Here is a 24,421-nt window from a genome sequence, read left to right as displayed (position 1 = left end):
ATAAGTTAATTTTTAAATGAAAAGATAATGAGAGGGTTTCCCTGGTGGCGCAGTGGTTGAGAGTCCGCCTGCTGATGCAGGGGATGCGGGTTCGTGCCCTGGTCCGGGAGGATCCCACATGCCACGGAGCGGCTGGGCCTGTGAGCCATGGCTGCTAGGCCTGCGCGTCCGGAGCCTGTGCTCCGCAACGGGAGAGGCCACAACAGTGAGAGGCCCGCATACCGAAGAAAAAAAAAAAAAAAAAGAAAGAGAAGATATTCAAGGGAGTGAGCTAAGCATGAGTAAAAGCATAACAACTGAAATAAAGACTTACAAAGACCAGCATTTCACAAGCTATATTCTAAGAAATTGTGGATATTAAACCATTCATATTCCTATAAAATTCTGAGAAGCTGCCTTGTATTTACCTTTCTTGGAGCATTACGATAAAGTGTAATTTATTAAAAGCTCACTCTGAGAAGTCCATAGAGAACTAGTAGTAAATGACCTTGCATAGAATTGATAGGGCAAAATTAAGAAACACCTTTGATTCTTAGTATAGATAACAACTCTTTTGTATCTCTTAAAAGTCATCATTTTTAAAGTACAAAATGTTGGAGGCGGAAGGGTAAGCTGGGACGAAGTGAGAGAGTGACATGGACATATATACACTACCAAATGTAAAACAGATAGCTAGTGGGAAGCAGCTGCATAGCACAGGGTGATCAGCTCGGTGCTTGTGACCACCTAGAGGGGTGGGATAGGGAGGGAGATGCAAGAGGGAAGAGATATAGGAACATATGTATATGTATAACTGATTCACTTTGTTATAAAGCAGAAACTAACACACCATTGTAAAGCAATTATACTCCAATAAAGATGTTTAAAAAAAAGTACAAAATGTTTTTAAGAATTGAGAAATCAGGTTTGTCACCACCTATCTCTACCAGACCACACCCCTCCAGACAGAAAGCCATATTATAAATTGCTATAATTTTTGGCAGCAAGAGAGGGATTTAATCAGCAATTTATCTTTCCATATTGAAAGGAAGCCTTAAGAAAGAGTTTGGGGGGACTTCTCTGGTGGTGCAGTGGTTAAGAATCCACCTGCCAATGCAGGAGACACAGTTCTGTCCCTGGTCTGGGAAGATCTCATATGACGCAGAGCAACTAAGCCCGTGCGCCACAACTACTGAGCCTGCACTCTAGTGCCTGCGAGCCGCAACTACTGAGCCCACGTGCCACAACTACTGAAGCCCATGTACTTAGAGCCCGTGCTCCGCAACAAGAGAAGCCACTGCAATGAAAAGCCCACACACCACAATGAAGAGTAGACCCTGCCTGCTGCAACTAGAGAAAGCACGAACACAGCAACAAAGACCCAACGCAGCCATAAATAAATAAATACATAAATTTTTTTTTAAAACAGTTTGGGGATCAATGTGTACCAGAAGTTTGTTGGTTCTATTCTAATTGCATCTGTGTGTGTGTGTGTGTGTGTGTGTGTGTGTGTGTGTGCGCGTGCATGTGCATATGGGGATGAGGGAATATAAACGACAGTTCAATATGGCATTTTGAGAATAGGCAAGAGTATTTTAAATAAGAGGGTGAGAGAATAAAAAATTTAATGTTAAAGTATATCCCTGTAATACAAATACAAAAATAAAACTACTTAACTGAGTCTATACCACAACACGATATACCATCAACATTAATTTTTAATCTATTTTATTGATCCTAAGTGTTTAAAAGAAAAATTAATTTATCTTTACTTATACCTCTTCTATACGTCACCCTTTAAGACATGGAATAAACTGTAGTGACTACAAATGCACTATATTCTAACAAAAGCTGTAAAAATATTTTACTAATTGTTCAGTTTAATGCAATCATCCATGATGACCTATTAAAGCCAAAAAATAAACAAAAAAACAAACACTGGTATAAATAATGAATTAAACTACAGACCAATATCCTTATCAATATAGACACATATATCAACGAAATGATATACAAAAATATAAACATCATTTATATTATCAATGCAAGGTTATTTTAATATCTGAAAATCAATTACTGTAACAATATCAATAAGGAATTAAAACCACATGATCATATTAAGTGACACAGAAAAAGCATCTGACAAAGATGATCATCTCTTCATGATAAAAATCACTCAACAAACTGGGAATAGAAGGGAACCTGATAATGGGCATCTACAAAAAATCCACAGCCAATATCATACTTAATAATAAAAGATGGAACGCTTTCCCTAAGATCAGCAACAAGAGAAGGATGTTTGCTCTTGCCATTTCTATTCAACATTATGCTAGAGAGCCTAACCAGGCAATTAGGAAAGAAAAAGAATTAAAAAGCATATGGGCTTCCCTGGTGGCACAGTGGTTGGGAGTCCGCCTGCCGATGCGGGGGATGCGGGTTCGTGCCCTGGTCTGGGAGGATCCCACATGCTGCAGAGCGGCTGGGCCTGTGGGCCATGGCCGCTGGGCCTGTGCATCCGGAGCCTGTGCTCCGCAGTGGGAGAGGCCACAGCAGTGGGGGACCCACATACCACAAAAAAAAAAAAAAGAAATAAAAAGCATAGATTGAAAAGCAAGAAACAAAACTATATTTATATGCAGAATACATATACACGACATGATTAATTTTTTAAAATCCTAAGAAAAGATTTGTAAGTGGTATCTATAAGGGATTTATAATAGATAAAGAATTCCTACAACTCAATAATAAAATGACTACATAATCCAATTTAGGGACTTCCGTGGTGGCGCAGTGGTTAAGAATCCACCTGCCAATGCAGGCGACACGGGTTCGATCCCTAGTCTGGGAAGATCTCACGTGCCACAGAGCAACTAAGCCCGTGCGCCACACCTACTGAGCCTGCACTCTACAGCCCACAAGCCGCAACTACTGAGCCCGTGTGCTGCAGCTACTGAAACCCGCGTGCCTAAAGTCCATGCTCTGCAACAAGAGAAGCCACCACAGTGAGAAGCCCGTGCACTGCAATGAAGAGTAGCTCCCGCTTGCTGCAACTACAGAAAGCCCACGTGCAGCAATGAAAACCCAACACAGCCAAAAATAAATAAATTTATTTAAAAAAATAATAATCCAATTTAAAAATTGGCAAAAGGCCTGAATAAGCATTTCTCCATAAGAATGGCCAATAAGCCCATGAAAGATGTTCAGCATCTTTAGCCATCAGGGAAATGCAAATCACAACCACAATGAGGTACCACTACACATCCACTAGGATGACTATAATCAAAGACAGATAATAACAAGTATTGGCAAGTATAGAGAAATGTGAACTCTTGTAATAGTTCCACAGTTCTGTGAATTTACTAAAATTTATTGACTTGTATACCTTAAATGGGTGGACTGTACAAAATGTAATTACATCAACAGAGCTATTATTTTTTTTAAATAATGAACTCTATAGAAGTAAAATAACTTTATTCTCATTGCTTTCTTGCGGATTACAAAGTTTCACTGAATTTACATTGTGACTCTTGTAAAATATTGTTATGGTCATTTAAATAACCATTTTCTTTTTCCTAATACATTCTTTTACTTAATCACTTAAATGTCAAGCAATTCCCCTGTGAATTAAAAGAAACTGTTTCACCCACAGGGCCTTTCTACATAAACTTTATCTCAAATTAAAAGTTGTAACTTACTCAAGCATATGGTAAAATTAGGCAGACTATACAAAACATGGAGATTAATTTCTTCTGTATAAATATTATCATTATATATTTTCTAAGTTTGCCAAAATAGTAATCAGAAGCTTACTGAAACTTCAGATTCAGTCATCAGAAGCTCAGAATGTGATATATTTAGTAAACGATGTATCACATTCCTGAGAGTTGATTATATATTAACATTTAAAATACTCATTTCTATTTTTCTCATCTTTTCAACCTTCAGAAATACTTTTATTTTTCCTCTCATATCTAGACATCTCAAGATGAACATCATTGTGTATTTAAGAATGATATGGTTATTGAAACATGGGTATCTGTAATGAGTATGAGAGCCACAATTTCTCAAGTTTCTTATTATAGAATTTTAATTTTTGGCTGAAAGTGGAGATAAATACATTTTACATGTCATGTAAAAATTCTTTAGAACTGTAATTATTGCCATGCAGGAATTCATATGATATACTTAAGCAAAAACTGGAATGATTACATGAAACTTAGTTCTAGGAATGAGCAGACGAATATTAATACTAAAAAAGATTAAAACTAAGAGAATATATATATTTTTTACTCATTTATTATGTAAACTAAGTTTGGTGTTTTTTTTTTTACAGTAGCTCAGATGTCTCTTTTTTTTTTTGGCTGCGTTGGCTTTTGACTGCGGCATGTGGGATCTTTCCTTGTGGTGTGTGGGCTCTTTGTTGCAGCGTGCGGGCTTCTCTCTAGTTATGGTATGTGCGTTTTCTCTCTCTACTTGTGGCGCACAGGCTCCAGAGCACATGGGCTCTGTAGTTTGCAGCACACAGGCTCTTTAGCTGAGGTGTGTGGGCTTAGCTGCCCCGCAGCATGTGAGATCTTAGTTCCCCGAACCAGGGATCGAACCCGTGACCCCTGCCCTGAAAGGTGGATTCTTTACCACTGGACCACAGGAGAAGTCCCCAGATGTACTTCTGAATGTTAAATTGGGTTTAATGTTAGCAAGACAAAACGCTTCTTTAAAATTTTTTTCTATATGTAAAAGACGCTTAATGTCTCAGCAGGATATTAACATCTCAAGCAGTATTTAATTCCTCTGGTTGATAGTAATAATCCTGAAAAAGTTGTTGAGGACTGGTGTCTCTAATTAAAAGTAGTAAAAAAAAAATTTTTCTACTATGCATGATTAAGCATGTACACTATCATTGCTATGTTAATTTAATTATATCATGGTATTTGCTTTTACCATGAAAAATTTTATGTATTTAAAAGGCTTCACTTTGTTTTTATTTAATAATTTTATTCTTAGTTGGTTAGTCTGACTTACTGTAACTTCAGAGGATAATCTTTTGGAGACACTTTCATGGCAACTGACACTGTCTGGGGAAAAAGTATTGTTAAGGACTCTCCATTTGGGTTTAATACAATTTCTGTTGTCATTTTCATAGTATATTTGAGTTAAGTTCCTTATGTTCTAGGTGAGCCAATTTTTTTTCAAATTTCTGATGTTTAAAAACAACTTCATTAATCAGATTTCAATACTTAATTAAATATACATAAGAATTTGAGCTATAAAGAAGAAATCTAGCCAATTAAATGAAAAATAAATTTTTTATGATTATTTTAAATGAGATTTCACATACATGTCCTTAATTCTATAAATAAAGCACTAAATGTATTAATAGACCTACTTTTCATTAAAATTTATTATGCAGAATTGTAAATCCCAAGTAAGATTAAATATTTTAAATACACGTATGAATGTACGAATACATATGCACAAATATGAGACTATAAATTAGCTAACTTTCTACTTGCTCTATGAACACAGTCCTTTCAATAATACTCTCAACAACCATCCACCTCCTACATAATACTTTTTTTAAGTTATTAAAATCAAAATGATTTAGCCATTTAAAAATATCAGTTTCTAGACTACGCCTCGAACACTAATCTATACGTTGGTACTTTTTAAAAACGTAGCTGTGCAAAAACATAAAAGTGTATAGAAGTATTATACAAATACCGATAAACCCACCACCTAGGTTTAACAAATATAATATTTGTTGAAAATGCGTTTTTTTCCCTTAGATTTGCAAAACAGAACATACTTGAAAACTACTGAAATCCCCAGTCCCATTCCTCGCTTTCTAGAGCAAACCACTATTCTGACTTTGTCATGTTATTTTTTCAGTTTGTGTTTATGTAACTTCATCTTAGAGATCTGTATCCATTAACATCTGGGCAAGGAATGAGGAGAGGAATAGTTATATCTGTTTATTTAAAAGACAGAGATTTGAAGTAAATATGACAAATATTAATATCTACTTAATCTCACTTCATGAGGGTTACCTTATTTTCTCTATGTTAAAAATAGTGTATAATTAACCATTAATAATAAAAGAAAATAGTGACTTTGGAGTTAGGCAGCCTTGGGTTTAAAACTCCTTTCTGCTACTTACCAGCCATGTAACTTTGGGCAAGTTTGTTAATCTTTCCAAACTTCAGTGTCCTCATCCATAAAATGTGGATAATATTGGTACCAGCTACATAAGATTGTTTTCAGTATTAAAATAGGCTAATCCATGGAGTGCATAGCGTGATACCTGGCTATAATATTTTTTGAGTGCTTATTTTCTAAGCTCTTTACAAGTATTATCCTATTCAATCTTACATCTATCAGTCACTAAAAGAGATAGGTATGGAACTATCTCTTTTAGTGACTGATATCTAGGGTTTGTATGTAGTGACCTGTGGTTAGATTGTTATTTTTAAAGAAAGGGAAACATTTTATTATAATGAACGGATGATACTTATAGCAGTGAGAGATTTGGGAAGTTAGATGGGTGCCATTTACAAGGCTGAGTGCCAGGCTAAGTGAAGACTTCGAGCAGGGAAAAATCACGATAAAAGCTATACCAGATTAACCTGATATTCAAGTGGAACAAAGCAGAGGCAGTAAAACTTCTTTTGGTGAAGAGGTCTACATTCAACTGAAAAATGTAAAACTAGATTTAAGAAGATACATATTTGGGGAGTATCTGGTACAAAGTTATAGAAGAAGGTATGGGACATCCTAAGATAATTGAAGTAGAAAATATAGAGTGAGAAGACAAGAGAGCTTTAGTCAGAATCTTCGGGAACCTCGATTAATGGGGCAGGAGAAAAAAAGAACCAAGAAATTAGAGAAAGAATAATCAGTCTAAGACTTTGTAGCATCCCTGAATCCACAGAAACAGATTCCAGAAAAAGTGATAAGCAACAGTGTCAAAAATTGAGTAGCGAGCTTCCCTGGTGGCGCAGTGGTTGAGAGTCCGCCTGCCGATGCAGGGGACACGGGTTCGTGCCCCGGTCCGGGAGGATCCCGCATGCCGCGGAGCGGCTGGGCCCGTAAGCCATGGCCGCTGAGCCTGCGCGTCCGGAGCCTGTGCTCCGCAACGGGAGAGGCCGCAGCAGTGAGAGACCCGCGTACCGTAAAAAAAAAAAAAAAAAAAAAAAATATTGAGTAGCTATGAGAAGTAATTGGTATATCCCTTTCTCCACATTTCAGTAAGTCTATATCGTTTCTCCTTACCAAAAGTACTGTCATCTATATTTCCCCTTAATATATTACTAAAACAAATATTTTCTAATATTTATAACTCCTCTCATTCTTCTCTTCCCTCAAGATAGAAGAAATTTAAAAGAGATCGTAGCAACTCACTTGTCTTCATCAAATTATGCAAATCCCTTTAATTTATCCCAGTTTTAGCCAATGTTTCCCTGAAGGAAAAAGTAAATTTAGAAGGCACATTAAAACAAAGGGAAAAAGTAATGGATTTGAAAAATGTCTGAGAGAATTCATAGCTGTTTACAGACCACTGCTTCACAAAGGACATCCTGGCAACTACAAAATATACAAAGTTTGTATGGCAGGATTATTTACTAATTTTTTTAAATGACAAAGCAATAAAGATTTGGGTACATTTTAAATTCTCAAGTCATGATCAAAACTACAGGGTTAAAACATTTCATTAGGATATTTTAAGTGAAAGTGATTAAAAAAAAAAACAACTCAGTAATTTATCCTAACAATTGGAGAAACTTGAATATGAATTAGATTTTAGATGAAATGTGGAGTTACTATTAACTATCTTAGGTGTGATATTGGTTGTGTAGAAGAATCTATCTCCTCATGCCTTAGGAGATGGAACATGAAGTATTTAGAGGTAAAGTCTCATGATGACTGGAATTTACTTTCAAATCATAGAGCCTGAAACAACAAAATATATGTATCTATCTATAAATAAAAACAAAGCAAATATGGCAAAGTGTTAACACCTATTGAAATGAAAGGGCATTTATTTGCTATTCTTCCATTTACTCATTTTATTTACTTTTTTGGATACTGAATATTTTTCATTAGAAAACCAGAGAAAATAACTTGTCCTGATCTACTGCCATACCAACAACTCATTGAGTGGAACACACACATATTAATAGGACAATTTCACTTTAATCCCAAGAACACAGACAACTTTGTTTTTAAGAAAATTTTAAAACTATATAGTCATCTACAAACTCTTTAATTCATAAATCAACAATATTTGAACTGACAGACACAAAGCCCAATGTATGGATAATAATGATTCCCATAGAGAGAAAATCTTTCTCTTGGTCACAGACAAGCTAGCGACCTACATCTCTCACTAATTTACCAGCTCGCACGAACTCACTTCACAAATCTGTGTCACTGCTCATAAAGAAAACACCTTCCTTTACATCAGGCAAGAGGGGTCCCTCTTCCTTGAGCTGCACAATTTAGAGGGTCTGGTTCCTGTATCACACCCCTCCTCAGGGCCAAAAGAATCTACTACCCCTCCCCTCTTCTAGAATATGCTCCAGGTACACAGGAATTCCCTACCTAAGACAGTCTCACACTCACTTGCAGAGCCCACCTTGGGTCTATTCCCTAGGTTTGTTCTCTCAAGGAAGTACTTGTATGGCAAGGAACACATATTGCCAGTATGTGCATGGTTAGGGCAAAGAGATGGCAAGAAGGAGGTGGAGCTTGGATATGCAGGCTGAGAAGTCCACACATGTTCATGAGGCCCCTCAAGGTACGGGATGGAACCAGGGGTGGAAAGAGTAGTAGAATGGCTCACTTCTGCCATATTCTGGATGTGCGACTCTAGAGAGCACAAGACCTCTAAATTCAAACGAGTGTTTCTGTTTGTCAAGGAAGAACAGAACATATTTAACAGTTTATTGGCTTTATTTGCAACTTTTATATATTCTGACATACAATTTAAGAGCTTCCAATTGTACTCTTTCCCTGGGACTCACAAATATTAGGGGCAAGCCTGCATAAAAATGAGTTAAGAAGCAGTTATATAAGAAAGGGGGGGAGTATAAAACAAAAGAAACAGTTATGTAAGAAAAAGAATAATAAAAAGGAAATAGAAGCAGGGGATCTCTTTTAGATCATGCCACTCAAAAGTTATGTAGACTTTGTATCTGGGCCTCAGTTTTATACCCGTAAAATTTTTTAAAGTTGATTAATAATTAAAGGTCTTCCTAGTTCTAAAAATTTTCTTAAATCCTTAAAGCAAGGAAGCATTATTAAACAACAAGCTGACTTTACAATTTACAAGGCACTTCCAAATTTACTGTCACATTTATTAATCAGAAATGCTAAAAATATACAGCCACATATTACAGATGAGAAAACTTGCCTAAGACTACTGTGATAGTAGATAGAAGGGCTAGGACTTGAGCCTAGTTCTCTTCACTACAAATTCAGTGCTTTTCCAACTTTATCGAAGAAACTCACACCCGAAAAACCACCTGCAAAATATTTATTATCCAACACTGGAACTGAGAAACAAATGACAGATACCAATAACAGAAATGAAAACTATCTAATTCCTCTTCTCCATAAATAGCTCATTTGTCTGATGACAGAAATTCATGAATTCAACTTTCTAGTAATTATGGCTCAATTCAGTAAGAGATACAGCCACATGAGTAACATTAAGAAAGTGCTGATGGAGCAACTAAGCCCATGCGCCACAACTACTGAGCCTGCACTCTAGAGCCCATGAGCCACAACTACCGAGCCCGCGTGCCACAACTACTGAAGCCCGTGCGCCTAGAGCTCTGCTCCACAACAAGAGAAGCCACTGCAATGAGAAGCCCGCGCACCGCAACAAAGAGTAGCCCCCACTCGATGCAACTAGAGAAAGCCCATGCGCAGCAACGAAGACCCAATGCAACCAAACATAAATAAATAAATAAAATTGATTCTTTAAAGAAAAAAAAGTACTGAAAGCATAAGTTATAAAGAAAGCCAAAACCAGCATTTTTTAAAACATCTTTATTGGAGTATAATTGCTTTACAACGTTGTGTTACTTTCTGCTGTATAACAAAGTTAATCAGCTATACGTATACATATATCCCCATATCCCCTCCCTCTTGCGTCTCCCTCCCACCCTCCCTATCCCACCACACACACAAAGCACCGAGCTGATCTCTCTGTGCTATGCGGCTGCTTCCCACTAGCTATCTATTTTACGATTGGTAGTGTATATATGTCAATGCCACTCTCTCACTTCATCCCAGCTTATCCTTCCCCCTCCCAGTGTCCTCAAGTCCATTCTCTATGTCTGCATCTTTATTTCTGTCCTGCCCCTAGGTTCTTCAGAACCATTTTTGTTTTTAATTTAGATTCCATATACATGTGTTAGCATACGGCATTTGTTTTTCTCTTTCTGACTTACTTCACTCTGTAGGACAGACTCTAGGTCCATCCACCTCACTACAAATAACTCAATTTCATTTCTTTTTATGGCTAATACTCCTTTGTATATATGTGCCACAACTTCTTTATCCATTCGTCTATCGATGAGCATTTAGGTTGCTTCCATGTCCTGGCTATTGTTAATAGTGCTGCAGTGAACATTGTGGTACATGACTCTTTTGGAATTCTGGTTTTCTCAGGGTATATGGTCAGTAGTGGGACTGCTGGGTCATATGGTAATTCTAGTTTTCGTTTTTTAAGGAACCTCCATACTGTTCTCCATAGTGGCTGTATCAATTTACATTCCCACCAACAGTGCAGAGGGGTTCCCTTTTCTCCAAACCCTCTCCAGCATTTATTGTTTGTAGATTTTTTTGATGACGGCCATTCTGACTGGTGTGAGGTGATACTTCATTGTAGTTTTGATTTGCATTTCTCTAATGATTAGTGATGCTGAGCATTCTTTCGTATGTTTGTTGGCAATCTGTATATCTTCTTTGGAGAAATGTCTATTTAGGTCTTCTGCCCAGTTTTGGATTGGGTTGTTTTTTTGATATTGAGCTGCATGAGCTGCTTGTATATGCTGGAGATTAATCCTTTGTCAGTTGCTTCGTTTGCAAATATTTTCTCCCATTCTGAGGGTTGTCTTTTCTTTTTGTTTATGGTTTCCTTTGTTGTGCAAAAGCTTTTAAGTTTCATTAGGTTCCTTTTGTTTATTTTTACAAAAACAGCATTTTTACAAAATAAAATACAGCAACACTTTGGAAATCGGATTATCTGATTAAAAAAAAACAGTACTAATTACTTGTGGGATCTTAGTTCCCCGACCAGGGATTGAACCTGGACCCTCAGCTGTGAGAGCTTGGAGTCCTAACCACTGGACTAACAGCGAATTCCCTCTTTACCTTTTCTCAATATCTAGTTTTCTCAAATCTGTGTTCGAGTTTTAGGTCTGTGACTTATAAACTGTGGTACCTTGAGTTTGTTTTTTTCATTTATAAATTAAGGTGCCGCAATTAATAAGATTATTAATAAGATAATAAGATTATTATGAGGATAAAATGTGATGACATATAAAAAGTATCCAACACCATCTGTATGACCCTGAGCAAGCTATGTAACTACCCTATGCTTCAAGCCAGTATCTGTAAAAAAGAATAGATGAGAAGATCTACCTCACAGAGTTTTTCTGAAGATTAAATGAAAAAAATATATGTAAAGCTATGAACTTAAGTATAACTGCTCAATATTTTTTGGCTATTTATATTTTTATTATTATTCATAATTGTACTAATTTTCAACAGAAAGTTTGTACATTTACCTTGATTTTCTAGGAGTCTGTATAATCACAGGTACACACAATAATTTAGCTACAAAAATATTCATCATACTATCTAAGAAAAATAAACTGGCTATATAAACCATAGTATTTCTACATTATAAATTATACAGTCATTAAATGATGTTTTAAGCCTTCCACTTAAGTCCAAGATGGAATAATAGGAACTGGATTTACCCTCATGCTTAAAACCACCAAAAAACCAAGCACAATATATAAAACAATAATTTTTAGACACTGGACATCAGTCAACCCATGACAGTATAATCTCTGAGAGAAGGGAAACAATTGAGCTAAGGCTATTATCTTATTTGGAGAATAAGGAGGATGCTTCCAAGCTGCAGAACAACAGTGATATCAGGAAGTCAGGTAGAATCTCACAAACTGTGTTGAGGAGACAGAGCTGGAGGTTCAGGGGAGCCAGAAAGACTAGTTTGCAGGGGAAAGTTCTGCAGAGGAGAGAGCTTCACAGGGAAAGACCTCCAGAAATCTTCAGTAGGTCTCCTCTCAAGGCTTTAGATAAGTACTGATCAATACTACTACTTTGTGAAGAAATTGCCCAAAGCCCAGAACAAACCACATAAAAGCAACTGAGATCATACACTAAGGCCAGGAATAGTCCATCTTTCCATCAGCCAGACTGGAAAATCTTGCATTTCACAAGGAATTGGACAGAGAACTCACAAGGCTATTTTGTCAGTAGTGGGGGAAAATTAGTCCTAAATATTGTCCATCCAAACAAAGCTTGGAAACAGATCTTGTAAGGATAAACCAATTTCCAAGTAACTTACTGTATCCCAGAACAACACTCAAGAATATTTACAAAAATGTAAAACTTTCCAGCACTCATCAGGGTAAAATTCACCATGTCTGGCACCTATTCAAAAATTATCAGGCATGCAAAGAGGCAGGAAAATACAACCTACATTAAGGAGAGAAATAAATCAATAGAAGGAGGCTCAGAAATGACACAGATGATAGATTTAGTAGACAAGGATAAGTAACATAGCTAGTATAATTATATTCCAAATGTTCAGTAAATTAGAGGAAAGATTAAGCATGTTAAGTAGAGACATGGAAGACATAAAATTAATGAAAATGAGATTTAAAAAATACATTGGCTGGAGTTAACAGATTACACAGCAGAAGAAAAGAGTAGTGAATATATATTAATAAAATCTATCCAAACACAGAATAACAATAAAATCCAAAACCAAAGACAGGGAAAAGGCTAAAAAAGAAAACACAAACACACATACACAGCATCAGTGAGCTGTGGAACAACTTCAAGCAGCCTAATCTACTTGTAACAGAGAACAACAAAAATATTTCAAGGAAAAATTTCCATGTTTGACAAAAACTATAAGCACAGATCCAAAAAGCTCAACAAAACTCACACACAAGGAACATGAAGAAAACCACATCAACAAGTATCAGAATGAACTTGCTTAAAAACATTAGAAGAGAGAAAATGCGTAAAAGTTACCAGGGAACAAATATACATTACATGCAGAGGAACAAAGATAAGAATTACAGAAGTCTTCACATCAGAAACAAGGCAAAACAGAAAACAGCAGAGCAACATACTTAAAGTACAAAAATAAACATAAAAACCACTGGCAACCTAGAATTCTATATCCAGCAAAAATATCTTTCAAAAATAAAAAGGAGGGCTTCCCTGGTGGCGCAGTGGTTGAGAGTCCGTCTGCCGGTGCAGGGGACGTGGGTTCATGCCCCGGTCCGGGAAGATCCCACATGCCGCGGAGCAGCTGGGCCTGTGAACCATGACCGCTGAGCCTGTGCGTCCGGAGCCTGTGCTCCGCAACGGGAGAGGCCACAACAGTGAGAGGCCGGCGTACCGCAAAAAAAAAAAAAAAAAAAAAAAAAAAAAGAAAGAAAAGGGAAGCCACAGACTGGTAGAAAAAATTTGCAAAATACATATCTGACAGCTAGAATACTACAACTCAATAATACAAAATAACCCAGTTTTTTAAATGGGCAAACAATTTGGACAGAAACTTCACCAAAGAAGATATGTGGATGGCAGTAAGCACATGAAAAGATATTCAACATCATCAATGATTAAGGCAATGCAAATTAAAATCACAATAAGACACCACTACCCACTCCTTAGAATGGCTTAAATTATTTCCCCAGTGGTAATAAAAGTATTTACTTGCAAAGACTGTACACAAATGTTCATAGCATCTTTATTCACAGTAACCCCAAACCAGAAACAATATCCACCAACAAGTGAATGGATAAACAAATTGTGGTGTATCCATATAATGGAATACTACTTAGCAACTGAAAGGAATGAAATATTATACCTGCAACTACTGGATGAATCTCAGAATAGTTATGCTGAGTAAAATAAGCCAGATTAAAAAAGAGTACAAACCATATTATTCCATTATACAACATTCTAGAAAATGCCAACTAATCTATACTGACAGAAATCAGATCAGTGGTTGCCTTGGTGGCAGGGGGAGTGGAGGATGGAAGAAAGGATTACAAAGGAACAATAGGGAACTTTTTGGGGTGATGAATATGTTAATTATCTTGATTGTGACGATGGTTTCCCAGGTATATACATGTCAAAATTTATCAAATTGCATACTTTAAATATGTTCAGTTTATTATATGTTAATTATACCTAAATTAAGCTGAAAATTTGATATAGAAAACAAATAGGTAAATGGTTATAGAGTGTAAGACTAAAAGCATATAGCCCCAAAATATAAAAAGTGATTACTTCTAGTTGATGAGATGAAGGGTGACTTTTCTTGTTTGTGCTAAATTTTTTCTAAATACGTTCAGTGGACATGTTTCACTTTTGTAGCTGTCAACTATATCTCTTCACATACTAGGCAGTCAACAGATACTTAAACTAAATCGCTTTCATTGATAAACTTGAAATATTATCAATTCTCAAAGGAGAAACACATGTAAATATCTTACAAAGCTAGGTAAAACTTTAGTATTCACCACCATTTTAGATCATTTATATATTATGTCTAAACATATAATACTGGAGGTTCATGCATATTTGTAATATGGGTCTTATCTCCCTCATGAGTTACAAAAAAAGCAGAATGCCTCATATATTGTCTTACATATGACAGGTGTTCAAAATGTTTACTGAATTCATAAACGAATGTCTTATAGACAAAGCTGTCTTAGAACTACATCAGTGCTTAGCACAGAGTATGTTCTCAAAAATTTGTATCCAACTTTTAAGAAAACTTAAATCCCTCTGTTCAATATGAGTTTAACCTAAATCAAATACCAAGCAAGGACCACTTCTTATTTCATACATAGCACAGCACCACACGAAATCATAGATGGTGACAAAGTACTTCTGAAATTGAATCCAAAATTTCTGGAATCACAAGCTTCCAACACAAAAACACAGCTAAGAAATACACAACAGTACTCAGATCCTGTGGCATTACACAGGATAAATAAAGCAAATGAGCTCCTTAAAGTAATGGCTGATTCCAGGTCTGAGGCAAGGAAATTAAATACATCTTCTTACACCAGAAAGTAGAAGTACTTAGAGACTAATGAGGACATGTTAGAAGGGCAAGAGTTGGCTTGCAAAGATTCCCACTGGCAAAATATTCAAAAATAATAATAATGGCACCGGATTATAACATATTCAATGTTTTTTTTAAATCCATGGGTCCAACTCTTTATAGAAAAATCCCACCTATTAATTACAAAGGGATGAAGGTACTTTTACTAAGTGATAAAACTTAGCATCACCAATAATGGGACAAACTAAAATCATGTCTCCTAATGTAACCCAATAGAAGTATACAAAAATCATCTATGTGGCACCCTCACCAAGAAATGTTTAGTTTGAATTATGAACAAACAACTAGACAAATACAGACAACAGGTCTGGACTTTTAAAACAATGGTGACGTCAGGAAAGAACAACAAAAAGGCATGAAAAGACTGTATTAGGTTAAAGAATATTAAAGAGACATAACAACTAAATGCGATGCCTGGCCTCTGATTGGATTCTGGATTTTAAAACAAACATCTATAAAAATTATTAGGATAATTTAAGAAATCTGAATTTGATTATATGATTTTCTATTACTGATGTTTTATCACTTAGTAAAAGTAACTTTTATTTAAAATAAAAATAGAGTGAGAAAGCAAATGTGGCAAAAAATTAACAGTGAGTCTATGTGAATGGTATATAGATGTCCACTGTATTATTCTTTCAACTTTCCTCTAAGTTTAAACTTTTTCAAAATAAAAAGTTAGGAAAAGCAAATAACACTTTCAATATAAACAGGTTGAAGAAATTCATAATATTGATATTTCTAATATTGCTTAAACTGACGTGAAGTCACCTTTTTTCTTGTAAAATAAGAAAAATACAGATTTGCAGGCCTAGCCTTAGAAGTCAGTCTCTCTATATTTGTAATGTCAGTACCCAGCACAGTACCTGATATATAAGTAGCAGGTGCTCAGTGAATATGTTTGTTGCTTATGGTCTTATGAGTTGATACGGTAGAAAACACAGTGAATTTAGAGTTAAGTTTCTGCTAAACCATTAGTAGCTGTCCGGTTTTAGACAGGTCACTTTCCCTCTTGACACCTCAAATACTTGATCTGTAAACTCTAAAAAATAATACCAACTTATATATACCCCAGATTATTACTAAAAAATTCAAATAATGTAAGTAAAACCACTTAAAAATACTATGCAACTTGTTTTATTATTTCTATCTCTAATTACACTCTCAATGTTCACCATATTAGTTTTTAAAAATTACTTCTAGAAGTCTTACTTTCATTTGAGGAATTTAAAGGAAAAAAATCCTGAGAAATTTATTTAGCAATATAATCGTTTAAGTATGTCTCTCAGTAACTAGTTATTTCTCTTTTGACAAAAAAGTAGTGCTCAAAGTTGACTCACATAGCACAGGGGTTTTTTTGGTTTTTTTTAAACTTTTGTAATAGTTTGTAATAAATTTAAGTAGATTAGAAACTCAAAAGAAAAGGGCCTTCTTTCTTGACTCTGCCATTTACAAGAGCCACTGGACCTCAGACAGTTATATATGTACACATATTATAATATGTATATAAAATATATATGAAGGATCAAGTAAGTACAGACTGCCGAAATGTCATGAAACAAAGGGCTAATCTAGAAACTTAGAGGGATACCTTCTTTAAATTGGATGGATCAAAGAAATTAATTGTTTGTAATTATCACTCATTCCAAATCACTTACTTGGAAAGCTAAGGGAAAGTGCTAGAAACCTCTATCAACTGAAACTGAATCACAAATGAAAAGAGAACACCTCTGAAATTATAATATAGATCAATGGGAAAGTATGACTTAATTTTCAATTTGAGTTCTTCAAAGGCAAAGGACCATATCTGATTCATTTTTGTAACTTCAGTGCCCAGCATAATCTCTTACACCTGGTAGACATCTAATAAATACCAAACAAATAAAAGCAGCAAAAATGCAACTTTCCAAAACACAGAGGTTATATAAAATTCATTCATTCACACATCTACAGTTTATATCTACATTTGACAGATACAATAAGGGTGCACTTTTTAACACTAAAAGGATAGTTATAGGGCTTCCCTGGTGGCGCAGTGGTTGAGAGTCTGCCTGCCAAGGCAGGGGACACGGGTTCAAGCCCTGGTCTGGGAAGATCCCACGTGCCACGGAGCAGCTGGGCCCGTGAGCTACAAATACTGAGCTCTGCGCGTCTGGAGCCTGTACTCCGCAGCAAGAGAGGCCGCGACAGTGAGAGGCCCGCGCACCGCGATGAAGAGTGGCCCCCGCTTGCCACAACTAGAGAAAGCCCTCGCACAGAAACGAAGACCCAACACAGCCAAAAATAAATAAATGAATAAATAAATTTATAAAAAAAAAAAAAGGATAGTTATAAACTGAAGATACGTTGAAAGGTATACATGGAAAAAAAAACCACACACACAAAAAACAAAACCCAGCAACTCAAAGATATTTCTCAATTTGGAGACAACCAGTTGTAACTGTATCTTACAACACATTAATTGTAAGTGCCTCACCATAGTGTGGTATCATTGTCGCTTCTGAACACCCTTAAAAACTATAAAAAGGAATGTTAAGCAGTTATATGACAGCAAGCAAAATGACCTAACACTGTTTTTGCTTTTTGTATGAGGATAGAGTAAAATATTATCCAGCTCTAAAATTCTATGATTCCATGAAATGTTCAATGTAAACTCGTACTATTTTCAGGTATACAAACATATATTCATGTAAGGAAAAACTCTGCTTAAAGATTGGTTCTTAGCCATTATTATCTTGTAATAGCTTTAAATGGAATATAATCCATAAAAATATTGAATCACTATGTTGTACACCTGAAACTAATATAACATTGTAAATAATACAAAACTTCAATACAAAAAAAAAGATTGCCCTTTCATAATTTGTAAGGTATTACTTGCATAATAAATGTGCAAGTTATTTGCATAGTTGACCCGAATAAATTATCAGATTTTATTTAACTGAAAACTGCAGTCTAAGCTTCCTGAAGCTTAGACTGCAGTTTTCAGTAACTATGCACTTTCTATCTCTTTCCATATATTACCCATACCATATTGTGTTAAAATATTTCCTTAATTTAAAATCATTTCAGTCCAATTACCCAAACAAACCTGATCTCCCATATTTAAGTACTCCAAAACAACTGTGTATTCATATTATCGTAATAGGAATAAAGTTTGATGGCTCCGTAGCCCCTAATACATTTTTTTTCAATTTCAGATATTAATAATGATAAGTAAATGACTGAGTGGTCCTAAGGTATTTGGGAGTGCACCTCATCAATAAAATTAAATACAATATACACCTGTAACTTATATACATCAACCATACTTCAACTTAAAAAAATAGCAAGGGTAAAAAACAAAAAAAAAAAGACTTAAATACAACAAAACTTTGTTAGACCTACTTTGAAGTTTGGCTTGAATCTCATGCGCTTCACACACTGCACTAATCCACAAATTTCTCACCAACTGCTGCGTCTTCCCCACCCCTGGAATTCACTTCCTGTTCACCTCTCACCCTTAAGTATGCATGTCAGAAGTCAACAGCCTTAAAGCTACTGTTAACAACTAGAGTTTCTGTTACTCAATGCAGAGATCAATCCTTCTACAATATAGTACACAGTTTAATAATTAAGATCATATTTTAGAACTAGCTAATATTCCAGAAATTCCCATTCCAAACAGAACATTTTAATCTAGAAGATTTGACAGAAATGTCAAAAACTAGTCCACTATAACTGAAAAAAAGCAACTAAAAGGGAAATTCCTGCATAGAATTTCTATTTTGTGTTTTGGCTTTGACAGCATAGAATTTTGAAACTTCTTATAAGCAATACCTTGCCAAATGCATAAAGATTTAAACAAATTCTGATAAACAGAGGGATGTTACTTTATAAAAATTTACATTATTCAATGAAACAATCTAAATATTACTTAGGTAGTTTTTTCTCTTCTTTTTGTCTAGGGCATAAGCGGAGTGACAAGTTTTTAAATTATTCGTTATCTGTTGATTTTTTGATATGGAAAATTTATGACTATTAAAAAAAAACCACCCCAAAACCCAAAACCAAAAAACCAAAAAAACTAGCAAAGAGCTTGGGATCCTCTGAATTCAATGGGTATGAGCAAAGTATAGCAAGTTCCTTGCTTTAGGTTTACATTTAATTTTAGAGAGGTTTTCCTTTTTTTTTTTTATAACAATTTCACTTACAGGCAAAATCAGCTGTGCTTCTGATTAAGATAACTTTCAAATATCTTATGTGTTCCAGTAAATTCTTACTTAAGTGAGGGTGATTCCTGGAGGTGTAACAATAACCATAACCAATTTGAACATACAAGACCTCCCTATAAAAATCTAAGATTTCTTTTCCTAACTGATCATTCTACCACCATCACCATCACCCCTGAAGGGGGTCGGGGGGCAGGGAGCCATATAATTAAAGATTTTGATGCTTAATAGAATACATTTCAACTATCTGGGAAATTTACCCATCTATGATAAATAATTCCCTGATGTTCCTGGATAGCAGAGAACTTGTCATATTTCCTTACCTTTCTTCCTTATTTGTAATTGCCACTCAGGAGCTAAACAGGCAATATGAATGATGTATCTTACAAAGAAACCCAAAATTAACAACCATAGAATCTTAAGAGTTGAAAAGAACCTACCAATTTAGTCCATTTTCCATCCATTGCAGGAATTCCTTCTGTGACACATCTGAGCCATTCCATCTCCCTACTTTCAGTAAAAGAGCTTTACTTCAAACTTCCTTATACTAATCTGCTTTTCTGTGACTTCCACTTAGTAGACCCAATTCTGACCTCTAAAGTCCTTCAAACATCTGAAGATAATTATCAGGTTTACTTTTAGGGCATTTGTTATCATAAACACAATCTTATTTAAAAAATGTCAAAACACTTTTGCAAGCAACAGTTATTTCACTTTACTTTTGTTCTTTGTTGTTTTGGGGTTGTTTTTCCCCCTGATAATGAACAAACTATCTGCCAGAAAACATGAGATGAATGGTCTTCTCCACTTAAAGATTCTAAAGCAAGTTTCTGCCTCATCAGTAAGGTAGATTTTTAAAGGGGTGGAGGGTGAGGTGAGAAGCGAGAAATCATTTAGTATATTATTGTTATACATTACACTGCATTAATAATATACTTTGAAGTAAGTGAAGTAGTTAAGACCATATATAATGGAGTCAAATCTGATTTGAATCCAGTCTGGCCACTGGTTGTCTCTACATTGGCTGTGTGACTTGCGGTATATTACTTAACTTTTCTGTACCTCAGTTTCCTCCTGTGGAAACTGAAGGAAATAACTAACTCCAAATAAAAGGACTGTTGTGAAAGATCAATGTGTTAATAATATATGTTAAGTATTTACAACAGTGGCACAAACATAGTGCTCTATCATAGTGCTAGTTATCCTAATTTTTGCTTACTACTCTGTACCTACTTTAAATTGAACTATTATGGTAATAAGCACAACAAAAATATAAACATATTTTAATTACCTTGATTCAGATTTTTCCAGATCTCAATAATAACTTTACTGTTATAAGGTATTTAGCAACCTTACAATGGCAAACTTTTAGCCATTCAAAATCATTTTCAGAAAAATATTTTATGACATGAAAAATGTCTGCAACATATTAATTGGAAGGTTAAAAAAGCAATTTGCCAAACAGCATAAACTATGTGATCTCAATCTTGTTTCTTAAAAATGCAAAAATATGTAGGTGGAGGACAGGGAAGAGACAGACAACAGGTCTCACTGAAAACTTATACAACAAAATGTCAACAGGGATATAGTGATATTACAAGTAACTCATTTTTCATCTGTTCTCTATGTGGTCCAATTTTAAAATAATGATTATGTATTAAATTTTTCATCAGAAAAAAATCCAGTATTTTATTATTTATTTATCTGGCCGCACCGAGTGGCTTGTGGGATCTCAGTTCCCTGACCAGGGACTGAACCCGTGCCCCCTGCAGTGAAAGCGAGGAATCCTAACCAATGGACTGCCAGGGAATTCTCAAAAATCTAGTATTTTAAAATGTGCCTTACATTGGCTGTTCTAACCTTTCTCTAAGTTTCTTTTTTTTTTTAACTCATAAATAATATAAGTTTCCCTACCTTCAGGGGAAAAAAATAAAAATTCAAGGTATTAAATAAAGTAATAAATTCATCAGAATACAAAAGCCAACAAGGAATTATGTACAATTATATACATCATAAAATTCTATCTCCTGTGTTGATTGCTATTTTAGCTATCCCACATATCTTTCACTGCTGTAGAACTTTTACAGTAAATTTAATTTACAAACATTGAGAGATCGCACACTGCTCCATAGAGTGTTTCCACTTTACAAATAAGACAAAAATGAAAGATTTTGTGTTACAAAATAGCAGTATGTCATAAAAGAGCAATGAAAAGTTGATAGTATTATTCTCTCAAAATTCCTTTGCTATAAAAGTTAGAGATGAAAATAAGCTAGTATTTTCTCTATTATGGTTTGTGAGTATTTACATTTAGAAACACTTCCTGTTGCTTCTCACCTTTTTTCTCTTCTCTTTTTTAAATGGTAAAATTCTAGAGTCAATTATATAAGAAATGTTCTCAGCAATTCACTGTTTTTAATGATTGACACAGACTCTAAGACATTTGAAATTATATCCACAAACACCCTACCTCAGTTGGGGAATAATAAAAAGCAAGGCTTAGAAATATTCTTTACATATCCAATATTCTCAGTGAAGCTTTCTAAAATTCTAAATAGAGTGCCATCCGTGAGTTTTCAAACAGTAGATTAATAAATATCTTATTTTGGCTATAACAATATGTGTCCTTTTTTAAAATTTTGATACACCAAAAATTATACCACTTTATTCTATACACATATTTAACAATGCTAATTTAGTCTGAAATGAAATTACTACATTTAAGAGAGAGAGTTAAAAAAAAAAACCTAGGAAAAAAATTCTTTTCATAGAACCTGGGGAAAACTGTAATAGTGTAACATTCTGTCTACATCGTAACCATAACTGTTCAGAAAATGCCAAAAATTACACAGATAAAAGACTTATATGCTCTGTCACAATTTGTCATAAATTATAAATATTAAATAATTTAAATTTCACATATTTAGGATATCTGACATAATTCTGTACATATAACACCTATATGCAATCCATATTAATCATAATCAATCTCCTACCTTCTCTACCAATCCATCTCTATTCTTCACCCCGGCAATGAAAAATGTCTAAGTCTTAACACTAAGAAATAATAGGAAACTTGAGAACAGACTTTCAATAAGTCAGATAAGTATTCAAAGCCAGCTGCCCTTTATCAGTTTTTAAACATGTAACAAAAAGAATAAGAAGTTAGTAAAACAAAACAAACTCTGAAACAAAAAGGTGAGTAGATTTAAATAAAACCTTATGAATGTATCAGTGTAGATAAGATGATTTATTAAAGGCTGCTGCTGATGGGTCTGAAAAAAGTTTCTCTCAGATGGTATTAAGTACTGATACCTAAATATTAGTATTAGGTTTAGTACTAATATCTAGATATTAGTATTAGGGACTACTTTAGATATTTATAATTATCCTCCATTCATTCCAAATCTATAAAAGGGAACCTGTACTTCTTTTTAAAGCTCGTAGAACATGTTTAGGAAAACATGAATTAAAAAAAAAAATCCTCAGAAAAATACAATTAAGAAAAGAAGTTAATAAATTTCAGATTTTATAACTTCAATTATATGCTGGACAAATTAATTAGTCAAGGTAGACAGATATCTACATAAAAAGTAAATAGATGACCCTAGGTTCAATCAGTAGAGGTTTTTCCCCAGGGTCCTTCTAACTAAGATGCTTGATCCTCTTCCAGCAGAGGGAGCAAAATCATAATATTATTATATTCAGGCCACAAAAAGAAGGGGAGGAGGAGAGTTTACAAGTCCCTTTTAAATATCTTAAATCTATCTAGACAATTCAAAAGCTGTACTGAAAATATCATGATGCCCAAAGGAAAAGAAAAAGATTTTATCTTTTTCAAACACTTCAAAAATGGTTCCTAAATACTTAGTTTCAAGAACCATGGTATACTTCATTGTCCACCAAATCTCACAAGTAAACAACATACTGAAGCGTTTTATAAATCTTTAATTTAACAACAAACTTTCAGAAAAATGATAAAAATATTGCATTAAATACATTAAAAAATTTTTTTAAAGTAATACATTCACAGGACAAAAGCTATAAAAAACAAAGGAAAGTGTAATTGCACTACCCTAAAATAATCTATTTCCTTTCAGTATTTTTCATATGTATATTTTCATACTGCTATGAAAAAATTATAATTTTAATTTAATTTAATTAAAAATTAAGTTTATACTTATAAAAACATTTATTAAGTGCTTATTATATGCTAGGCATGGTTTTAAGCACTTTTACATGTTACAACTCTCTTCTTCCTCATCAAAGCCCTTTTATTTTCCTTATTTAAAGATGAAGCAAATGAGATGCATAGAAATTATTTAAATAGCTAAAAGTCACGCACCAAATAAGTAACATGAGCCAAGATTCTAGCCCCGGTAGTCTGGAACCAAAGCCTGTACTCTTAACCACTTTACTGTGATCTTAATTTTGAATTATGCTTTTCCCCTATCACTAACATATTATCAAAGTCTTTTTAATGCCTATAATAGTCCATCTAATACAGATATGATAACAAATTGTGCTGTTTCCAATTTTCCCTTATAGATACAGCAAGATAAATACCTTTGGGTATATTACTTTTGCTATGTTTGGGTTATTGTAATAAAGTATTTGTATACTCAAACATGCCACCAAGTTGCTTTCCAAAATATCTGTATCAATTACAAAGCTATGTAAAAGTTCCAATTTCGCCATAAATTTGCCAGTGTTAAGCATCAAAATTAAAAAATTTTTTCTGGGGAGGGGGAAGGGTAAGCTGTGACAAAGCAAGAGAGTGGCATGGACATATATACACTACCAAACGTAAAACAGATAG

General features: G+C 34.6%; 1 protein-coding gene across 4 annotated transcripts in view; it reads right to left on the bottom strand.

Annotated features, from left to right (window-relative positions):
• Nucleotides 1–24,421, bottom strand: part of CHD9 (chromodomain helicase DNA binding protein 9) — a 241,937-nt gene that overhangs the window by 134,949 nt on the left and 82,567 nt on the right. The gene's annotated exons all lie outside the window — the stretch shown is intronic.

The sequence above is a fragment of the Phocoena phocoena genome, chromosome 20 (genome assembly GCF_963924675.1).
Source record: "Phocoena phocoena chromosome 20, mPhoPho1.1, whole genome shotgun sequence".
In the NCBI taxonomy this organism is placed as follows: domain Eukaryota; kingdom Metazoa; phylum Chordata; class Mammalia; order Artiodactyla; family Phocoenidae; genus Phocoena; species Phocoena phocoena.
This window is presented reverse-complemented; position numbering and strand designations above follow the sequence as displayed.